Below are 24597 nucleotides of genomic sequence, written 5' to 3'. Positions count from 1 at the left end.
AATAATAATAGTAATAATATAATAATATAATAATAGTAATATAATAATATAATAATAGTAATATAATATTATAATAATAATAATTTGTGAAGCTTCGATCTCGCTATGCATCACACACGGGAGAAAACCATAATTAAATCATTGAAAATAACGTCACAATTGCAGCATACAATTCCAGAGTCACGACGCCATAATTGCAAAAGCTATAAATTAACCCAATCCGCCCCAACCCCAACCCAATTATTTTCTCCAACGTCTTTACACGCAGTGTAACCCAGTGACGTTGCACTATGCACTATTTTCTTCTGTCCAGTGTAAACATGATTATGTACCTATTTACTGAAGAGCGCATAGGCCTTATGAAAGGCATACCAATAGCTTGAACAAACCAAATCTAACTTGTCACTGATTCTAGACCTTAAACGAAGACTCGCTTTCTATCTATCTACCCATCTATCGAGAAGTGTAGGCATACCCAAAGCAGACCTAACCTGTTACTGATCCTCGCCTTACGAAAACTCTCTTATTTATTTTTTAATATTATTTAAGATATTGGTAGCACTGAGATAACAATTCCTATATACAGGATGATTAAAAAGTCGCGCGACATACGACAACTCCGATATTAGCGTAGATACCGAAAAAAGGATATGGGGCAAAATTGTCTCTTAGTCACTCACTCTTAGTCACTCGCCCAGTCTCTTAATCACTTATCCAGTCTATTAGTCTCTTACCTAGTCTCTCAGTATTCATAGACATTCTTAGCGCGGGCTTCCGGCGGATGATCAGCGAACTAACGTTTTTCGTATTCATAAACCAGTGTTAGCGATATGATATGAATCCTGTTCAAGTAATCTGTCAATAGCCGGGGCTAGTTTAGCACGCTCGTAGCGCAGGCTAGCGAAATATCCATGAATAGCACCCTTAGTCACTTATCCAGTCTCTTAGTCACTTATCCATATATTAGTCACTTATACAGTCTCTGAGTAACTTATCCAATCTCTGAGTATCTTATCCAGTCTCTTAGTCACTTATCCAGTCTCTTAGTCACTTATCCAGTCTCTTAGTCACTTATCCAGTCTCTAAGTCACTTATCCAGTCTCTTAGTCACTTATCCATATATTAGTCACTTATACAGTCTCTGAGTAACTTATCCAATCTCTGAGTATCTTATCCAGTCTCTTAGTCACTTATAAAGTCTTAGTCACTTATCCAGTCTCTTAGTCACTTATTCAGTCTCTTAGTCACTTATCCAGTCTCTTAGTCATTTATTCAGTCTCTTAGTCATTTATTCAGTCTCTTAGTCACTTATCCAGTCTCTTAGTCACTTATCCATATATTAGTCACTTATACAGTCTCTGAGTAACTTATCCAGTCTCTTAGTCACTTATCCAGTCTCTTAGTCACTTATCCAGTCTCTTAGTCACTTATCCAGTCTCTTAGTCACTTATCCAGTCTCTTTGTCACTTATCCACTCTCTTTGTCACTTATCCACTCTCTTAGTTACTTGTCCAGTCTCTTAGTCACTTATCCAGACTCTTTGTCACTTATCCAGGCTCTTTGTCACCTATCCAGTCTCTTAGTCACTTGTTCAGTCTCTTAGTCACTTATCCAGTCTCTTTGTCACTTATCTACTCTCTTTGTCACTTATCCACTCTCTTAGTCACTTGTTCGGTTTCTTAGTCACTTATCCAGACTCTTTGTCACTTATCCAGGCTCTTTGTCACTTATCCAGGCTCTTTGTTACTTATCCAGTCTCTTTGTCACCTATCCAGTCTCTTAGTCACTTGTTCAGTCTCTGAGTAACTTATCCAATCTCTGAGTATCTCACTCACTCACTCACTCACTCAGCTAGAGCGATATCTGAACGCAGTACTTCCATTACAGTACATTGATGAAGTAAGGCACAAGGTACACGTGGAGGGTTTTAAAACAAAAAACTGGGAGGTGGGAGTTGTCATCCTCGATGACGAAAATGATCGAACTGTGAAGATAATGAATATTTACCTAATGATATGCGTCAGTGGGTGTTGTGTGCTGGGACACAGCCACTCTTCTGTCACGTGACTTCTATGGAGATGGGGGGAAAACCAAGTGCAAATTGCCGTCTCTTTGTGCGCGAAGAATGCGTCGCCCGATTTGTGATTGTTCGGCCGCGGACGTGTATTGAATTTTATTTGAAAAGAGAAGCAGCGCTAGAAACAGACGAGAGGGAAGACGGAGCACAATGCCCGCCCGCGGACGGATCGGAAGCGGACGAATCCTGTTATTCCGCGATTCGAGTGAGTATACTCTTTGCTTTACCCTATTTTGTTCTTCCACGGCTCTGAAAATTCTGATGATTTTATCAAGCAACCGTAAAATTGATGTTGTGAGTTCTGAAAAAAGAGAATTTGTACGGAATAGCCAATTACATTATGACATCACTGTTCTAGAAGTGTTACACTGCAACTGTTCCACCACTACCACGCCATCTTGATCAACGCCAGCATCATCTTGTTCTCTGTCTTCACAACTACCCAAATTTCGAACCCTTCAGGAAAATGTATGGTATCCAGAATACGTCGACTCTCATCAACTCTGTGTTCTTCAAATTAATTATGCATTCCACATATTGATCAATTCCGATAAAGCGTTTTCCAATAGTAACCTCACTGGAGGTTTTGGTTTATCTAGAGGAAATCAAAACTCGAGTGGGATTTGATATTACACGATTAGAAGGAAAAAATTACTCTAACACAATAAAATAGGTATTAATTGACTTACTAAAATTCTATTTTACTAACGTTAACTTCACCAAAACGTTTGAACGGAGCCGATATTTTCAGTTGACTATCTATGCGGGAAACAAATAACGATTGGAAAGCATGTTTTGCAGTGCCGTAAATAATTTGCATTTTTAAGGGAACTAGGTAGTGTGAGCATATGACTGTTGTGTGTAAGTGAAATAATTGAAGACATTTTTCTGTTATTCTTTAACTTTTGAATCTATCAATTTACAATTTTCACAGTATACACGCAATAATTACAGGTATATTTCAGTTTTTAGATTATCTTTCTATCTCGTATACATGATTTTATAAACAATTTTAAACCCGAAAAATATTAATTAAATTTAAGTTAAAAACATAGATAATTTAGGAACATTTTTCTCAAAAACTACTGGGTTCAGCAGGTCGAAATTTGGTATAGTCCTAATTCATATGGTAGTGAAGATTAATGGCCACATTCATATGGTTATCAAAATTATTATGGATTTCACAGACAGAAAAGTATTAAAGAATATGAAAATTTTTAAATATATATTTTATTTCAGTATGGAAAACATTTTTTTTAATTGAACGAATATATATAATGTGATTAAAATGGCTGAAAATATAGTCAACTGCATTGGAAATATGCTTGAATTTTTAGGAACCTGTAATGCAAATATTTTCTGGGAAAAAATGTTCATGAAATATCTATGTTTCTAACTTAAATTTAATTCATATTTTTCAGGTTTAAATTTTTTTTTAAATCGAGTAAAAGACATAGGAAGATAATCTAAAAATCAAAATATACCTACAAATAATATGTGTAATGTTGTAAAAATTGTAAATTAATAGATTAAAAACTTGAAGACTAATAGCAAAATCTCTTCACTCGTACACAACAGCCATATGCTCAGAATACCCAGTCCCCTTAAATGTTGGCAAACAAAGAAACAATTGCTAGGGAAGTGATAAAAATAAACAAATGCTAGAGAAGTCAAACAAGGTAGAGCATGCGACCGAACGTCCTCTAATATTTTGTAGGCTAGACAGAACACTGACTTTTCTGAGAACAGAAACGGTGTAACAGTTGAAGGAAATTTAATATGTGCTTGATATAGGCCTACAAGTGCAATTGATTGGACACTTTAATGCACTTATCTTTGTAACTAATCCATAAATCAACATACGGACACCGGTAACAACAAAGAAAATAAGAGTAATACATAATATGAAATCTGGTGTGTAAATAAATGCAAGGATAAAACAAATTACGTTTTCTTACTAAATAGAAGAAAAAAATGAGTACATACATTGTATTGTAACGTTTATACTTCAAACTCAAGATGGATTCCCCTAAAATAATAAATTGTTAATGTATGTCTTTTAATTAATACTGTAAGCAGATGCATTATTATTTCATTAATAAATAATTTTTAAGAAGATAGAATGTTATTAACAAAAGAAAAAGAAGTCTCTAGCACAGCGTTTCTCAAACTATGGTCCGCGGACCACCTGTGGTCCTCGAGGTCTGCCCTTGTGGTCCTTCAAAAAAGTCAAAGGAAAAATAAATTCAAACGAATTGCGTATCACGCTATAGCTGAAAATCTCAGAGTTTGGAAATGACACATGGCAATCGAATTTCACTTTTTCTCCCAGTACTGACATTTTATGAAATTTATTACCCTACCCGTCTACCGACTTCCCACTCTACTCTCAGCAACAAAAGAGGGATTTGAAGCACTATGAACGTGGTGTTTCTCGCCATATTTACCCTGCACATCTGGCGCCTGTAACCCAGCCAGGGACCACCCGAATTCATAAGAGGACCAAAGTACCGAACCTTTTCATGTATTTATGACTTTCTTAATAGTTTTGTCGACACCCAGTTTGCACATTGAAATGGTCACGTACTGTACGTCGTACACCAATAATACAACTCTGAGGTCACAATTTGAAACTTATTTTCCAAGTAAATATGACGAATTTCCATGGAATCGTGATCCCTTTCATTGCGATATTGAAACTAACAAACTTTCATTGAGTGAAAGAAAACAGTTAACTGAACTCTCGAATGACACCGGACTTAAAATGAAATTCGAAGCTGAAGATATGGTTAATTTCTGGACCTCATCACAAATGAAAAGAGAATATATAGTGAACTGTAGTATGGTGCTTCAGAGATTATAATTCAGTTTGGTTCTACGTATCTGTGTGAGAAAGAGTTTTCATCACTAACGCTAATAAAAACAAAGTAGGGTACTACAATTGACTCGATGTACTGTATGTGACGATCTCCGACTTACGCTTACCAGCACATATCCAAGTATAAAACAACTGTGCAAGAATCTCATTAATGTGAGTACCAAAATTTATTTTTTTTAAGTTAATTAGTTAAAAATGATCTAAACTCTAATACCTTGAATTATTAAAAAAAAAAAAAAAACAAAAATGAATTTTCTTCTATTAACATTAACTTAATTAGTTAATACTAATATAAAATTAATTGAATTAAATGAATTTTAATTAATTTTGTTTTAAAATATAAATATAATGGTATTAAAATATGCTACAAAAATAATAAATTTGCTTTCGAAGGGAACAAAAGTAAGGTGGTTCGCGGAACTGTTCTGAATTAAGTGGTCCCCACTTCAAAAAAGTTTGAATCAATTAATGAATGAATGAACTAATCGTTGAAACAATCGATGGATGAATGAATCAGCGAGTTAATGGATGAATGAATTGATTGATCGATGGATGATTGATTGATTGTTTGAATGTAGTGAGAGAGGAAGAATTATCAAATAAGTGGTAGGGGTACGCTCTCGGAACTCCTGCATGGCTCAATGTGGTCTGCCCTTGCCGTCCACCACAAAGAGTGAGGAACAACTCGAATATTTGTTAAACCGATCCTGAGACACTCCGAAAGACGAAGAGCTTTGCATAGGCTACTGACTGCAGCGCCAGGTGTTCCATGGCAATATAATTATAATTTATATTTTTCGTAACCGGTTGTGCACCACTTTAATTCTGGTCTCTCTCTTTCACTTGCGCTTTATAGAGATCTTCTTCTTTTTCTGTTATTTAATGACTCCTTATCCTCCTGTTTTCGAAGATTTTTTTTTAAAGTTCCTATTTGCAATTTACAAACTCATGGTTAGTATAGAATTATATTACCTATAAATAATAGAGGCGGACAAAATGTAAGGAGCAACTGATGCAGCCTGCATGACAACAAAATGACAAGATGGGGACAAGAAATGCAGCACTGACATCTACGATTGGTTTTGTTTTCCGCTTGGGGAGGGGTAGCCTGAATTCACGGCGATCACAGAGTTTGTTTTGAGCTGCATCACACATTTTGCCCGCCTGCGCTCTATGATATTAATGGAAATATAAGGTACAGGGACATCATTTTATTTTTACTTCAATTTTTATTGTACCTGAGTTTTTGAACGTACTTCACTCCCACCCCTTCTACTAATGAAGTTCCAACTGTCCTCCACACAGAACCAAGGCCGCATATAGTAAACAGCACTGAGTTAGTGAGTATAGTACGTTCCAGAAATATGTTCGCATTTTCCAGTGACGAAAGAGCTTTCAATATTGAATCATATTTTCGCACAGCCTACAGTCCGTTTGCCTACGTCGTATCCGGTTTCCCCCTCACCTGCTTCTGCTCGTCCCCTGTAACAGCTGGGCTGTCTTAGCTCTTTTCTGAAAACATTAATTTCTGTTACGAATTGGACGTTTACGTAATATTATACAACTGTTTAAAATAACTTAAATAAAAGGGCCTCGTTAAGTAATTAACTGTCACGTGATTTCCCCCCTTTCTACGATCCTGCGGCATAACCACTTGGACGGACAGTAGATAGCATGTCTGAGTAATTTATCTGTGCGGGTCGGGCAGAAGTGAAGATTGAATTTACAGTACGTAAGGTACTCTTTTATAGAGTAGGTACAGATTTATTTCAACATGAGTTACTAGTACGAAGGACGAAAATGGCAATTGGAATTAGATGCAATAGTCTCTAGTGCGATAATATACCTGTATCGAAATGAACGGCCACCATTTTAAAAAATGTGTTTAAATATCCATATTATGATTATTTTCAATTTAACTTCATTCACTATATTGTACGCTAAAACCTAATGAAAATTATCGAACTCAAAATCGCGATATTTCCTAGTTTACGTAAATGGATTAATTACTTTTCTTCCCTCCTATACCTAGTAAAGTGATCTGTTTGTGTTTTACCCCAGTATCATCGAACATCCAGTCGTGGAAAGGGGTAGCAAACTGTATTTACGGTTCTCTAAAGGTATAGCCAGGTTAATATTAACCCTTTCCAGCCCAAATTAAATTGAAAATAAAAAAAAAAAATATTTTGACATGAAGGAGAAACGCTGCCCAATAGTGTTTTGTTTCGGGATTTCAGGGGTGCCAGCTATCTTAAAAATAACTAAGAATATGGCTATGATAACATATGGAGTCATTTGGCATTTTACACGCATTCTCATAGCAGGGAAAGTGTATGATGCCATATGGAATCATTGGGCTGGAAAGGGTTAAAAATGTTAGTAAAAATAAAATGATGACCCTGTATAATTGACTATATAAAAACCATTGCAACTATTCGTTGGACTTGAATAGGATTGTAAACTGTAGACTGACATTCTACTCCCCGAGACAGATGCCAGACATCAAGTTCACCTCATGGTTCATAAGTGTGACAGACAGCGAATCTCTCACGTGAACAGTGGTACCAACTCAATTTTTGAAATCACGCTATAAACAATGCAGAAGCTGCTAAATTAATATATTTATTATCAAAGTAGAAAAATATTATTTTGCAGCTGTGAGTTTTAAAAAGTGCTGACTCCCTCTACGTGAACAATGTCAATTAGATACATTTTACTAGCTAAACTAACACGAAAATACACTAGATTTCACTGGGAGACAGCTGAATTGGCAACACTGCACCTGAAGTGACATACTTCAGAAACTGAAGACTTGCTGTCTGGCGCTCTTACTTGAAATCTAGAGGACATCATCATATTTTTGTCAGCAGACAGTGTGTAACATGCTCTTAATAAACACGTTTTCTCTTTGCAGGCTGTCACTACCCATGGCCAGCCGGTGCTTTCCGTCTTCAAGGTAAGACACAGTCTGTAATTAATAGATTTAGTTGACTGGAACATTAACATATGCTGTTAAGTGAGGTGGTGAGAGACGTTATCATGTATTTCAGCATTACAACGAGTTCTGGAGCTCACGAGGTTTTGAAGATAGTTACCGGTACGTAATTCAGATGGGCTTCATCCTCGTGTTGCATCGTTCTCCTTTGCTCGGTTGTGGTGTCCATTCGATCGATGATTTCCGTGATGGATTCACCATCAAGCGATATTAAACAAGGCCTAATTAATACTGTTGACGGTACCAAGATCTTCATAGTTACTTAACAAAATTGCTTGACGTTATGATAACGAACTCTTTCGAATTGCTGAAGAGCGATCCTGCAAAATTATATTTTTAATGCATCGAAATTCCGGCAAGGTTCTCCTTACACACTCATGCTTAATTTACAATGACGCGACATCGCAGTATCGCGTCGCGGTCTGGTGTTCACAATTCCGCGACTTGAATCGCTGGTTCGTGTTGATTAGGAAACTTAAAATGAAACGACGCCTGCCTTCTCAGTTTTTGGAGTAGAAGAAATCAACATATCATAACTATATGCAGATGACATTTTCGCAATTTGATGATGTCCTGCATATAATTGCCCCTCAAATACAAAAACGTCCAATGCGGGAGGCATCCAGCAGAGCGTCTAAGCGGAACTTTGAGGTTAGGTTTCCCTAATAGTTGGTATCTCTCTTTAAGAACTTGGTTCTCTCTCTTTACGATTTTCGTATTGTAACTACACAATGTCCATTAGGCCTATAGTTTGGGATAAATCTGGGATAAATTAAAAACACCTTATTAAATGGAAACTTTTTGAGGACAATTTCACGAATGTGGATGGATACCTATTGGAAAAAAGTAAATTTTTCGAACTTCATGGGAGCCATGGATGGAAAGCATTGTGTATTTCACGTAAACAAATAATAATATAAAAGGTGAACCGTAAATAATGTCATTAATTTCAGAGGGTTATTCTTTGAGATATTTTAAACAAAAAAAAAAAATATATATAATTTTTGTTTTCCTTTTGCTTCCTTTTCAAGATAAAAGCTGTTTTATATGAAACATTTCTTACCGTCTTTTGGAAAAACCATTGATTTAATTAACAATATTTTCAGTCAATTTAAGAGAGCACTGTATTATGATAATAAATACGCAGAAATTTGATGTAACAAATGTAACGTTTTAAAATTCATTTTCAGAACGAAAATTTACAATTGTTCAGATGAAATTTCTACATATTTGAACGACAAAAACTATTTTTTTTATCATAATACACTGCTCTCTTAAATTGACTAAGAATATTGGGAATTAAGTTAATTCAATGGCTTTCCCAAAATATACGCCATGAAATGTTTCACATAAAACAATTTTTTTCTCTAAAATGAAGCAAAAACGAGCAAAATTATATTAACCTTTTTTGTTTGAAATATCCGAAAGAATAACCTCTAGAAATTAATGACATCACTCACGGTTCATTCTGTATAATTCAGGGTATTAACCAATTCTATCAACATCTCATCTGAAAAAGTAGAAAAAGTACTCAATTTTGTTGCAGACGACGCCATTATAAACAAAACACATACGCATTTCGGTAACGTCGCGCGGTAAAAGTTAATTCAATTTTAACTTTTGTCGCGTCGCGATCTGCGTCGTGACGTCATTGAACTCGGATTTCCTATTGGTCCATAATTTATATAACGTCGCGTCGCTGTGTCGTGTCGCGTATTGTAAACGATGCATCAGTTGACGCTACCTGTGGACGACACAAATTACGTTTTTGTTACAAATAATTTATGCAGTTTTAAACGTCATGATATTTGACTCTGCAGGGAATACTTCAAAATATATAAAAATTATGCTCGGTTTTCATTGAAAGGATAATAGCCTATTATTGCTTTCAATTGTTTTGTATGAGCAAGAAGTACATAAGTATTTACTTGACTTACTTACTTACTTACTTACAAATGGCTTTTAAGGAACCCGAAGGTTCATTGCCGCCCTCGCATAAGCCCGCCATCTGTCCCTATCCTATGCAAGATTAATCCAGTCTCTATCATCATAACCCACCTCCCTCAAATCCATTTTAATATTATCCCCCCATCTACGTCTCGGCCTCCCTAAAGGTCTTTTTCCCTCCGGTCTCCCATCTAACACTCTATATGCATTTCTGGATTCGCCCATACGTGCTACATGCCCTGCCCATCTCAAACGTCTGGATTTTAAGTTCCTAATTATGTCAGGTGAAGGATACAATGCGTGCAGTTCTGTGTTGTGTAACTTTCTCCATTCTCCTGTAACTTCATCCCGCTTAGCCCCAAATATTTTCCTAAGCACCTTATTCTCAAACACCCTTAACCTATGTTCCTCTCTCAGAGTGAGAGTCCAAATTTCACAACGATACAGAAGAACCGGTAATATAACTGTTTTATAAATTCTAACTTTCAGACTTTTGGACAGCAGACTGGATGATAAGAGCTTCTCAACCGAATAATAACAGGCATTTCCCATATTTATTCTGCGTTTAATTTCCTCCCGAGTGTCATTTATATTTGTTACTGTTGCTCCAAGATATTTGAATTTTTCCACCTCTTCGAAGGATAAATCTCCAATATTTATATTTCCATTTCGTACAATATTCTGGTCACGAGACATAATCATATATTTTGTCTTTTCGGGATTTACTTCCAAACCGATCGCTTTACTTGCTAAAAGTAAAATTTCCGTGTTTTCCCTAATCGTTTGTGTATTTTCTCCTAACATACTCACGTCATCTGCATAGACAAGAAGCTGATGTAACCCGTTCAATTCCAAACCCTCTGTGTTATCCTGGACTTTCCTAATGGCATATTCTAGAGCGAAGTTAAAAAGTAAAGGTGATAGTGCATCTCTCTAGCCCGCAGTGAATTGGAAAAATTTATTTATTTGTTATGACTTGTAGGAAAGCACACAGACTTGATGTCTGTCAAACACCGCCTTCACATTAATATAAATTAACAATTTAGCTTAATTAATGATAGCCTAATGATTACATAAGCGGCGGTTATAAAATATGAAACTGCAACTCATTAATAATAATAGAAATAAAGGGTAAACGTGAAAGAGAGATGTGCCTTATAATGAATCACTATTGATAAAAAATCAGTAAGTTAATTTTATAAATAGGTAATAAATTGTAGTAAGCCTTAATTTCTTGCAGGACTCAAACAAGGAAAAAGTTGAGTTATTGAGCTTAATTGATATGGCATGAATTATATAGATATTTTTTTTTATAAATTTGATTTCTGAATGACTTTTCTGTACCGGAAAATAGATCAATTTCGTCACACGATGAATTGAAGAAACTTAACATTTTAAATTTATGTTGTTCGTATGTTTATGATTGTGAAACTTGGACTCTCACTTTGAGAGAGGAACAGAGGTTAAGGGTGTTCGAGAATAAGGTGCTTAGAAAAATATTTTGGGCTAAGGATGAAGTTACAGGAGAATGGAGAAAGTTACACAAGACAGAACTGTACGAATTGTATTCTTCACCTGACATAATCAGGAACATTAAATCCAGACGTTTGAGGTGGGCAGGGCATGTAGCACGTATGGGCGAATCCAGAAATGCATATAGAGTGTTAGTTTGGAGGCTGGAAGAAAAAGACCTTTGGGGAGGCTGAGACGTAGATGAGAGGATAATATTAAAATGGATTTGATTGAGGTGGGATATGATGATAGAGACTGGATTAATCTTTCTCAGGATAGGAATGGATGGTGGGCTTATGTGAGGGCGGCAATGAACTTCCGGGTTCTCTAAAAGCCGTAAGTAAGTAAGTTCGTATGAAATGCTTTTCTTGATAATGCAAAACCAAATGATAATGAGTAAGTCCAAATTCTACACATATGCGAATAGAAGATTTAGCCTAGACTACTGCTGTTTCAAATGCCAGAATGTCCGGGGTAATGTAGAAAGAAATTCTGAACATTAAGCCTACAGTACAGTGTAAAATAACATTATTGATTTATTGTTATTTATTCTGACGGAATTAAGGCCTCTTCCACTCAGCCAGAAACAAAATACTGTGCTACAGTAATGTACGTACAATAATGTTACTGACCAGCCATGTGTAAGGCCAAGGCATACATGTCACTAGAAGCTGAATCTAGTGACAGGTGGGCCCATTGACTGGCATCTTTATTCCGCGCGGAGCTATGTATTTATTGATCGCAGAATGGCCGTTCTCTCGCTTTGTGCTCGTGATATTTCAATCCCTTCCTTCACACTATCTGCCACTTCTCGAATCAACTGATATCTCTCCTCTCTCGCACACCTTCGCTTTCGATTTCGTCCTCTCTTTCGATCTCGTCTTATTCAACCGGAAGTAACAACGAAACAAAAGACTTTTCGAAAATTACTTTTCCGTACAAAATAGGGTTTGGATGATGGGAAGAGAAGTATGAGACTTGGAGCCGAGAGGGGTTGGGAAGGAAAGGGGAACAAAAAAGAGGGAGGGTTTAAGGACATCCCTTAGGAGAAAGAGAGAGATGGAGTTAGGTTGCTTGAATAGAATACTTAAAGAAAAGCTTCATTGTATACATCATAATGAACTGAACAGTACAAATAGTCATGGGGAGGGAAATAGGGGAACATACCCCCCGCCCGTCCCCTCGGTGGGGGCCACACAGCAAATCCCGGAGCCGGGCGAGAGAGTGTTAGAGAGTTGCTTAATAGGATCAGTTGTTGAACTGTTCGATGTGATTCTAGCATTGTTGGAGACAAAATTGAGTAGCATTCAACTTCATTCATCCTTGGCACCCTGACTTCAATAGGAACGTAAAGAGAAGAGAATCGGAGCTGAATGTGCTGGCTGCATGGGAAGAGGAAGGCCGCCACCACTGCCGCCTGCATCCACGGAGTTGGGCTCTTCTTTCATGTGTTTTCCGCCTTTCCCACCCCACTTAATTTGCGTTGTTTTGGCTGACAACTTTATAGGCATGTGTGAAGTTCATTAGATTCTCCTGTGTTCTCCGGTATGAACTGCATTTCCGCTTTGGGATGATAACTCTCAAGTATTGGGTAGTAAGAGCTCTTCGCAGCGTGTTATGTTATTCTTTGGGTGAATGCGACCAGTGGACACATCTACTTGTAATAAATTACACAAGAAAACCACACTTTTGTGCCTGAATAATAATTGGGCTAAGTTCAAACTCGGAAATAGTTTGACTTTTTCCATCTATAAAATATACTCGAAAACACGTTAGGAAGGTTGGGACTACATTTGTGTCCGGCAAACCAAAGGAGGAATTCTCTAGCTATATTTACATCATCGTCTCCTCCGCATATTCTTCTGAATGTCCTGTTTTATCTTCCTGCAACTTGAGAAGACAAGTTAAGCATTTTAAAAATAGGCATAATAAGAGTGGACATGTTTTTGCATTATGCCAGGCTGGTAAGGATCGCAACCTGATATAAAGGGTGCGGCAAAACATCCTCCCTAATTTAAAGTTTAAATAAAGAACAGATGGATCAAAATAAGGAAACTGTATTAATATGAATTGTATCTAAACAGTGGGAAATTTAGGTTTACATGCGTTGCTATAGCGATATCAAATGACATGCGGAAAATAACAAGAATCGAATAGGACATTGAATACACGGAATTAACATTCAATTAGTGCAAATTGTAATCTGTAACGAATTCCAACTATGCCGTGGACGGGTGAAGAACGTGCTTACGCTGTGGTATCGTTTCTGGCAAGTGGTAATTCCGTTGTCGTTGCTCAGGTGTTTCCCGGACGCTTAATTTCTTCACGTGGCGACGTATCCTGGCCAGCACGATCACCAGACCTTGCACCCTGCGATTTTTTTTCTGTGGTGGCATCTTAAGGCTGAGGTGTTCAAACATCGGCCGAGGACTTTGCCAGACCTAAGAAATGCAATACAGGAAGAAATTGGTCTTATTCCTCAAGAAATGCTAGTTAGAGTGATGCAGAATTTCCGAAGTCGCATTCAACAATGCAATGATAGTCAAGGACACTACTTGAGAGACACGTTATTCAAAAAATGAAAAATTCCCACTGTTAAGATACCATTCATATTAATAAAGTTTCCTCATTTTGATCTATCTGTTTTTTATTTAAACTTTAAATTAGGGAGGATGTTTTGCAGCACCCTTTATAAATAGAAGCAGTAAAATGAGATGACGCTCAAACGTCAAGTATCCGTCATTTGCTGGGTAGCACGGTGCGACAACTCTTCGGCTTTGCAGGATTTCGAGGACAGCTGAAGAAGTCTGTGCTGTGCGTGGTCTGGTCAACGCACAACACGAAATTTAATTCTTTTTGCCCGTTGGAGGATAAATCGCAATATAGCGAACGCCAGTAGGGGAAGTTATCCCCACCCACATGAAATGTGCATTCGACACAACACTCGCCTATCACGTAGAGTGTCTGATGAGCTAGTAGTGGAAAAGTGGAAGGGGTCGTGGGCGGAGCTTCTACGTTCGCTATATTGCGATTTGCCCCTTTTGTTTTTAATATGATTCTTATCCTTTCAGCTCCGGAATTAATTTTCAGTCCATTCGAAGCTTTAATGTGACATGTCACAGTGATTAAGTTAGTTGCCATACATGACAGGCGGGAAAAATGTGTGTTGCAACACAAAACAAACTCTGTGATCGCCTTGAAGTTAGACTACCCCTCACGCGAAAAACAAAATCAACCGTAGAATATGTCAGTGTTGCATTTCTTGTTCTCCCCATCTTGTCATTTTGTTGTCCTGCAGGCTGCATCAGTTGCTCCTTACATTTTGCCCTCCTCTGCCATGCATCGAAGGAACCTTCAGTGAAAGAAGTATGATTTTCAAAATATCTTTTCATCTTCAAGTGCCATGTTAGATATGAACAGCATGCATTGGGTACTTGGTTCCTACCACCGCCGGTCAGTTGTAAGATCAATTTTGAATCTGCAGTAGGCCTACATATAGCAGTATTAGTGGTTTGTGCAGCAAATGCTGCAAACTAAGTTCATTAGACGTTCAAATAAACATTTTTCAGATTTATTTTCAATGAAGAATACCAGACATTCTGAAAGTTATTTGCTTCCATAATAATTAAAGATACTCTCTCTCGAGCCAATGCTGAAGAGAACCACGCATATAAATATCTACACCACACCACCATTAAATATATGAAAAAGACACAATCCCTCTTGATTAATAACTATAAAAATATTTGATTTTTAATAATATTATTATCTTACCTAAGTTTTATAATTTTTAGTAACATATACTATATATACTATATAGCCGCCACTCAGTAAAATATAGAAATCAAAATCTAATTTAAGTTATTCTCTACACCTACTTATATAACCCCAAAACGTTTCACTTCAATATCATCAATATAGCATTAATATGTATAATGAATGAAAAATAGTCGCATCATGACATTAACTACAATAATATTTCATTTCTAATAGTAATAATGTCATCAAACCACCTCAAGTTTTGTAGTTTTTAATATCCAATACACAGCTGTACTCAGAAAATTACACACTACAGAATCGAACCGGTAAATTATTTTTAGTAAGTTAAGTTTTTAATAACCAATTTAATTTTAGCTCTAAATATGTCAACATTCTTGCAGATCATGGCCTTCGTGTAATATTGTTTACTGTAGTGTGTGTTTTGTTTTATTCTGAAATGCAATTAGCTAGTTCTCAAAACTGACGACACATGGATTTTGGAAAATAGGAAAATTATGTTGAAAAATTGACATTCCATTGAAAACTACTATTTTTCTGAGAAACTTTTTTGAGTTCCAAGCTTCAAAATGAGGGGTCATTTATTAAAATACGTTCAGCCGTTTTCCTGTAATTTCCATTACCAGTTCAAATTATATATATATATATATATATATATATATATATATATATTTTTAATTGTGATAATGCTGTTTCGTAAGTTATGTCTTAATAAGCCATGTTAGGACTTTAGGTGATCACCTTTCTTGTGGGATAAATTAGAGCTCGCTGAAGGAAACCAGTGTGTGAAATGGGGTGCTTCGGGGTGTATGTTACGTGCGCCACGGTTAACCCAGATTTTGTAACTGAATGAAAATTAGATATATGGAGTGCGGCACGAATATTTGTAAACTACGCCATGTAGATTTGTGGATTGAGCCAGGAGTAATACAGTAAACAAAATCGAGGGAGTTCTATCGATATTGAATCTATCTATAGGTTGGTACGGTTCTATATCATAACAAAATAGATCACATCACAAGCCCAATCTGCAGTCATTCACTTGTGTCTAAACTCTCATAGTTCTCATGATCAAGAAATGGAGTTCAGAGGAATGTTCATTTTATAAGTGACAAAATAACTAGCTTAAGCCTAACATTTTAACCACTTTATAAGTGACAAAGTTACTAAGCCTGACATTTTGAATCACACCTACATAACTTCGTAGCCAGTCCTAAGTCTGGGAAAGTGGGAAGGAAAATATTAGTGTGTCGCACTTTGCATATCGGTGACGTTATTTACACCATCTAGCTGGCGCACTTTGCATATATCGGTGACGTTATTTACATCACCTATTTGGCGCACTTTGCATATATCGGTGACGCAATGTAGGCCTACAACATCTCGGTTGGGAAAAATGTTGAAAGTGGCGCTGCTTACCATCTTCCGTGAAATGTTGCCTCCAGATGAGAATGGAGATAATTCTCCAGCACCTTCCCCTCCCCCCTTTTGGAACCTTTATCCCTTTTTCGCGTCACTCTGTCCATAATCCCCTTCCATACCCTCTACTGCTACTTTTTAACATTAATTTGCCACAGGACATTTTATTATTTAATTCACTGTTCAGTTTCATTATATTGTAATTTGTAATACATCACGCTAGAGACCGGAAGCGAAAGTACACCTGCAACAATGAAAAATTCAACTCGCCGACCGTTGTTTTAAGTAAGTTGTCTCCCCCTTGATCTGTCTGGGGAGCAACAATGTGTTTATAACTTTCGTCATGTCGAAGATATTCAAATCCTGATTTTTTTTTATTCTGGCTGAGGATTCCATTCAAACTGATGGAACTGTTGTACGATGTAGAGATGGGAACGATATATCGGTTTTTACGAAATACCGATATTTTCGTTTCGATATAGCGATATATCGATATCGAAATTTTGATTCAATATATTCAAGGGTGTTTAAAAAATACGGGGCATAATTTCAGGTATATATTTCCCACATGTAGACAATCAAAATAATTCATTACAACATATATCCGGAAATGCTTTATTTCCGAGTTATGGCCTTCACAACATTGAAATTCACCGGAACGTTTTTCTTTCCGCAGGTCGTTGCCGTCAAAGGAGACATTAAGAGGGCACTTAGAGGTGCGGTTCTCCCTCAACATGTGGGCCGGTATCATTGGTGATCGATTAGTTGGACCCCATGTACTTGTAAACAGACTTACGGGGCAGGCGTACACAAACTTCCTGGAAAACACCATACCTCATGTTTTAGAAGACACTCCACTGATCAATCGCCAACACATTCACTTCTTGCATGATGGCGCTCCTGCACACTTCAGTCGTACGGCTCGCCGGTACTTGGATCGAAGGTTTCCTGATCGATGGATAGGTAGAGGTGGTCCAATTGCTTGGCCTCCACGCTCACCTGATCTGAACCCTCTCGGTTTCTAATTGTGGGGCCATTTAAAATCATTGGTTTATTCGTCTCCGGTGCCTGATTTGGAATCCCTTCGGAATCGAATTGTGGCATGTTCTGAGGACATACACAATACTCCTGGAGTTTGGGATCGTGTTCGCAGGTCAATGAGACATCGATGTGAGGTCTGTATTCAAGCAGGAGTTGGACATTTTGAACATCTTCTGTAATGACAACGACCTGCGGAAAGAAAAACGTTCCGGTGAATTTCAATGTTGAGAAGGCATTTGAAGCATTTCCGGATACATGTTGTAATGAACTATTTTGATTGTCTACATGTGGGAAATACATACCTGAAATTATGCCCCGTATTTTTGAAACACCCTGTATATCGGTTTTCTCATAAATTTATCGATTTTTTTGTGGAATTATTATCATTATCAATAACAACAAAATCTATACTAGACAACTCCGATAGTTCCTGAGAGATGGCGCTATCCCTATAATCATCACATTGTTGTTTGCAATGTTGGAGTGTAACAATAACTTGCAATGGGAACTTACTATAGAAGGATTGTATCAAATCAACTGTGAAGTTTGTTAAAACTTGTTATATTCTAAGTACGGTTTACTTACATTTAAAAATAATTGCAAGTTCTGTTTACTTACATTTAAAAATGAGTATGTTAGGTAGAAAAGAGCATTATATCTGTGTCCTGGATTGAATCCTATATAACATTAGAATAATTTAATCGTGTTCCAATATCAAATACTCAACCATGTAGAGTTCACTTAACGCCTTCCCACTATTTCATTTAAGTTCCCTTGCCTCCACCATAATTTTAATATAGGTTAAGACCTACACCATATGGTATTGGAAATGTATTGTTTATTGTTACAATTTTACATATTTATGCTTTTGACTGTTACGATGTTAATTTCAATGGTGAAAAGTAATATTAAAATTTAAGTAATTTTATTGTTAAAATTTAAGTAATTTTATTGTTAAAATTTAAGTAATTTTATTGTTAAAATTTAAGTAATTTTATTGTAACACAATATGTACGCCTGAAAATGTAATTTGCTTACGGAATAGCGATTTATCCATAATCGTTCCATATATCTATATATTTTCTGCGATATATATCGTTTATCGAAATTAGGTTTGCAATATATTGCAATAGCAATATATCGGTATTTAATTTATTTCCTCCATCACTACTACGATGCAGTGTTTGCTCTGGAGAACGATGTAGCCTTATGAATGCTGGTTTACCCTATGCTATAGACATGTGCATATTTCGAATGAGTTAATTTCAATTAGGTGAAATACGAGAAAGGGCATTGCTGAAACAGTTGGGTGAAACAGTACCTTTTCCCCTATGAAAATTGCCTCTAACAATCCCAACCCTACTCATTACATATCACAAAATGCGGAACAGAAATAAAGTGAACCTCCTCCTTGCGAAGAAATAGAGGTTTTGTCTAAATAGCCTATTTCACGTTAACATCTTAGATTGTAGAATAATATAACAATGACTATTTTATTTCTAGCTGTGATCGATTCCGTTTCGAAGAACACTGAGTAGAAATTTAATAATTTTCAGTACAGCACAGTAGGCTACTTCTTGCCACGGCGGCTGTAGAAACAGACGCACGAATAGTTTCCGTTGCACATTAGACCGTATTTCTTCTCACGACACGAGTAGCTATCTTTCCGAGAACATTTCATCTTTCTTATGACCTTCAGTATGTGTGTAGACTATATATACAGTATATTGTAGTGAAGATGGGAAGAGGCAGAAGGGTTGAACGATTTTTTTTTTTTTTTTTTGCTAATCATAACTTTGCAGCCGCCAGAGAGTGTATAAATCGATTTGGAACGGCTACTCTGCCACACAATCGAGCTGGCAGTGATTGTGTGTATTGGGTACAATGGCAGTTCTAGTGCCATGGTTTTGTTCTCATTCTGTTTGATGTCATATCCGGTACGACATTTTTGCAACAGAGTACATAGTCTATTCACACGCCCATCCAACAAAGACGAAAATAAATACAATTCGCGAAACTGATTAGACCTGCATTGCAATGAAAAATGCCCTCCTGTTGGTAATGAGATTAAATACTGTGACTACAGAGGTGTTGGCGTGGCCTGCTAGCCACGGGTGGAAGTTCAGACCTCAAATCTCGTGTGTACGAATCTTTTTACCGACCCGCAGGAAATAAAATAATTAATTTTTTAAGAATAAAATTCAGTTGCAATATGTACAAAAATTGTAAACTAAAAGTTACTAAAGATAACTCCAGCGAACATTTGTGGCGGACATTCCTATACCTTCTCTCCTCTAATACCCTATAGCAGCCGTGACGAGAACGTGACTCGCGAGACATTGTGGCTCGCAGTGATAGCTGTGCATTTCGCTTGCTTCTAACCTCCGCCAACTCCCACCCTCTCACTCACTGGAGTCAAACTCCGTTCCATTTGTATTTGTCTCTGACCTGCGACTGGCATATGTCTCTCTCGAAACCATGTACGAAAGTTCCTAGTAGGATGGGAGGACGCATTTTTTTGCTGTCAATATGATGAGAATATTAAATGTATGATTTGTTCACAAGTATTACGAGGAACACGGTTGTATAACATATAACGGCGTTACACTACATGTTACTGATGAAACATTAAAAAGTTAAGTGTTATCATCATCATCATCATCATCATCATCATCATCATCATCATCATCATCATCATCTCTGTACGTCGACCCTTCTTCAGCAGATGTGCGAATAATGCGGTTAGCTCTTCAATTTGAACTCACTGATTTACTATGTGATGTCAAATGAAAGCTAGATGTAAGGACTTGACAAATGTTGAACTTTCAAATCTTTGCCAAAAAATAAATATCCGAAGATTCGTTCTTTCGCTTGCTCTGTTGAAGCCATGTTCGCTACAACTTATGTTTGTGAAAAATTATTTTCAACATTTAAAATAGTAAAAACCAAATTTAGATCACGGCTGACAGACAAATACCTTCGTGATCAACTACGACTGGCAGTAAGTGACATAATTCCTGATTTTGAAACTTTGTCGCAGAGACATTCTGAAGACAGTTAATTTTAGGTTGTGACATTGTTCATTTGTTTCTTCGTTACACGTACAAAAATTAGTTTGTAGCCTTGTACTGTATAAAATTATATTTAAGTGCTTGACGTAAGGAAAATGAAAATCCGTTAATAAGTCAGACAGTTGCTTCACTTCCCCTTCGGGTGTCCCCCTCCCTCCATAGGTGCTATGCACGTTGCAGGTTACACAGTGGCTCGGCGCACGATTACATTTTCGCCACCGCTGGCCTATAGTCAGTATTGCAATCGAGCGTTCCAAATTTCAATTCTCCGACTTTCAGATCTTCAAGATTCAATCGTATTTATTTTGCTCCATTACCAAGTGGAGTTGCGTGGAACTTTTTTATAGCCTTCTTCCCTAGCAACAGTGCATGCAGTGAGATATAATTAAAACGAAGCAATGCTAATTTTTTTTTTTCAGACCAAGATTTACTTTCATATATGATGAACACCAAACAGCATGAGAACTAAAAGAAAGCTTGAATCATCTTGTCAGTGGTCTTCTACTTAAACCACAACAAAAAAACATTAATTAATTAATTAATTAATTTAATACGTCTTCTTTGGTCTATCACTTCAAAATTCTAAGAAAAGCAAATACCAAGTGGTCAGAGAAGTTTACTCCAAGACATGCAAGTCTCCTTATGCTGTATGAAGCGAATTTCACAATTAGCATTAATGAACAAAGATGAGCCATCATTAATTATATTCAAGACAACTGACTTGGTGGCATTCAGTGTTAATCCAATATTTCTTTAAAACGTGAAGGACTGTGTCAGTAAGCACCAGTATAACTTCCTTTGTTATTTGCAAAGATAACAAGATCATCCGCTAAACCATGCACTGTGAGTTTAGGTGGACCTTTAACCACTTGATAACCAGGCAACTGTTTCTCTGATACCTCATCTAATATGAAATCTGTCACACTATTATAGATAGTGGTGCACCTTGCATTAGTTCCCTTTTATACTGAGGAGTAAGTAAGAGTAATTCTTAAAATACTAATTTGGCCGTCTCTTCAGTGTTGCCAACTAATACTAGATATCACCAAACGAGGATAAAATCACACAATGCCATGAAGCAGTCGTTTGTTATTCTGTTGTGTATTGCTATGTATTGGTGCAAGGTCATTGACAATAACATTTACGTTTAGTGGAAATGTAAACAAATAATTAAAATACTATCAATCTTAAAAACATGGTATTTTACAAATTAAAAATAAAATTATAAAATGTAATTAAATTTCACTATACATATACTGTATTTTATTCAGTAGACCGATACGTACTGCCCATATAATTTTGGCTGTTTATATCGTTTACACCCTGTATATTTATATTTTTATTGGGTTATTTTTTATGACGCTGTATCAACATCTAGGTTATTTAGCGTCTGAATGAAATGAAGGTGATAATGCTGGTGAAATGAGTCCGGGGTCCAGCACCGAAAGTTACCCAGCATTTGCTCGTATTGGGTTGAGGGAAAACCCCGGTAACTTGCCCCGATCGGGATTCGAACCCGGGCCACCTGGTTTCGCGGGCAGACGCGCTGACCGTTACTCCACAGGTGTGGACTAGACTGTGTTATATGGTTGAGCTAATGCTGTAGTGTTCTGTCTGGTTTGATCACTGATCTTCGTTAATACAATATTAAACTTTCAGCCTTTTTATAGAAAAAATTACGAAATGGTTATAATTATTAACACAGAACAAGCAGATTAATTGAATTGACAAGCACAAAGAATTAATCAGTTCAGCAAATCGTATGAATATGCAGCAGTTTTGTTAACTTTGCTGTAAACTTTTTCCCTTGGCCCTTCAAAGCTTTAAGGTAATTATGCAGTGCATTGAAGACCATAACACATGAATAGTGAACTCCTTTTTATAACAGCTGACATTAACCGAGAGTAGATGGAGATCTGATTTGTGTTTTGTTAAAAATATGTGATTAGTACTAAGTTTATCTTAGTTCTTAAACTAAAACATCAGAGAAAGAAGCATGTACTCACTAGGTAAGGTCAAGATTTATATAATAATAATAATAATAATAATAATAATAATAATAATAATAATAATAATAATAATAATAATAATAATGATTATGATTTATTTTAGCTGGCAGAGTTAAGGCCGTAAGGCCTTCTCTTCCACTCAACCAGCAAAATGTATATATACATATGCATGAACTTACAAAGAATTCAACAATTTGATTTAGACGAGAGTTACATGTATTCAAGAGTTATTTACGAATTAAACAACAAAATACTATGAACTATTAATTAAACACTGAAATAAACTATGTAGCAGAATTAAGCTAAAATACATAGAATGTTAATATATTTCAAGTAATATTAGATAATAGAAAGAGATTGAGACAATTTTGAAAATACAGCACTATCAGGATGATGTCTAAAGAAAAAAGTAACAATGTAGTCAGTGATAGTTTAAATCAGTATGATTGGAGTGAAATGCTAATAAGGTTATCTTTTAAGCTGTTTTTAAAGGTGTTCGTTGTCTTGCAGCCCCTAATACTTTGTGACAAGGAATTCCATTGACGCGAGGTGGATACTGTAAAAGATGATGAATAACAAGATGTTCTATGAAGAGGTATACTTAGCATGCCACACGTTTTGATCAATATTTCTACTAGGTGTCTTTTTATATACACTTGCCATTCTTTTTAGGGCTTTCCTTTTGTAACTGCAGATAAGTTATTCGAGAATATTTAAATATGAAATAACATTGACAAGTAGGCCTATGCCATTTTAAGAGTGTTCATGTTGTCAGTAGAGAATAAGATTCTTGATGCGCAGGTCTAACAGACAGATTTCAATTTAGGATAATATATTCTTCATGCATTTTCCAGTTCAAGTAGTTATGCAATAAATCAAACCAAGAAAATATGTGCTCATAAATCCTCAGAGATCAATATTCCAAATTGCATTTAATCTGTTGCTGCTATAGTTTGGTACTCCGTTACACCTCGTCCCTTGTTCTGTTCACAGATAATCTTTGGCCGGGAAACTGTGATGTCTCCTATTTTTGGGGGTTTTACAATTTCACAGTGAGCCCTGTTCACTTAAGCCTACTTTCTTTTAAGTCTAATTTCTTGTGATTCTTCACCGACCCATAGAAAGTGTATTTTGTGCATTATATTTCATTAATTTCTAATTTCGTTGCGGTATTCAGTATAAAAGTACAGTTTTGTCTCCCCCTACATTATTTATTGGGAATCCAAATTATAGGCAGAAGTTAAGACTTGTAATGAATATTGAGTTTACTGGAAGCAAGTAAAGAGAGAGGTTTGGAAGTAAATCCCGAAAAGACAAAGTATATGATTATGTCTCGTGACGAGAATATTGTACGAAATGGAAATATAAAAATTGGAAATTTATCTTTTGAAGAGGTGGAGAAGTTCAAATATCTTGGAGCAACAGTATCAAATATAAACGATACTCGGGAGGAAATTAAACACAGAATAAATATGGGAAATGCCTGTTATTATTCGGTTGAGAAGCTTTTATCATCCAGTCTGCTGTCAAAAAATCTGAAAGTTAGAATTTATAAAACAGTTATATTACCGGTTCTTCTGTATGGTTGTGAAACTTGGACTCTCACTGTGAGAGAGGAACATAGGTTAAGGGTATTTGAGAATAAGGTGCTTAGGAAAATATTTGGGGCTCAGAGGGATGAAGTTACAGGAGAATGGAGAAAGTTACACAACACAGAACTGCACGCATTGTATTCTGCACCTGACATAATTAGGAACATTAAATCCAGACGTTTGAGATGGGCAGAGCATGTAGCACGTATGGGCGAATCCAGAAATGCATATAGAGTGTTAGTTGGGAGGCCGGAGGGAAAAAGACCTTTAGGGAGGCCG

General features: G+C 36.5%; 1 long non-coding RNA gene across 1 annotated transcript in view; it reads left to right on the top strand.

Annotated features, from left to right (window-relative positions):
* The window catches only part of LOC138697194 (uncharacterized), a 334730-nt gene that overhangs the window by 83625 nt on the left and 226508 nt on the right, over positions 1-24597 (top strand). Inside the window, exon 2 of the long non-coding RNA XR_011331556.1 lies at positions 7870-7911. This is a non-coding gene — a long non-coding RNA (uncharacterized lncRNA). The remainder of the gene's footprint in view (positions 1-7869; positions 7912-24597) is intronic.

Source organism: Periplaneta americana, chromosome 3 (genome assembly GCF_040183065.1).
Source record: "Periplaneta americana isolate PAMFEO1 chromosome 3, P.americana_PAMFEO1_priV1, whole genome shotgun sequence".
Classification (NCBI taxonomy): Eukaryota; Metazoa; Arthropoda; class Insecta; order Blattodea; family Blattidae; genus Periplaneta; species Periplaneta americana.
The sequence above is the reverse complement of the archived record's forward strand: the minus strand, read 5'-3'. Positions and strand labels throughout refer to the sequence as shown.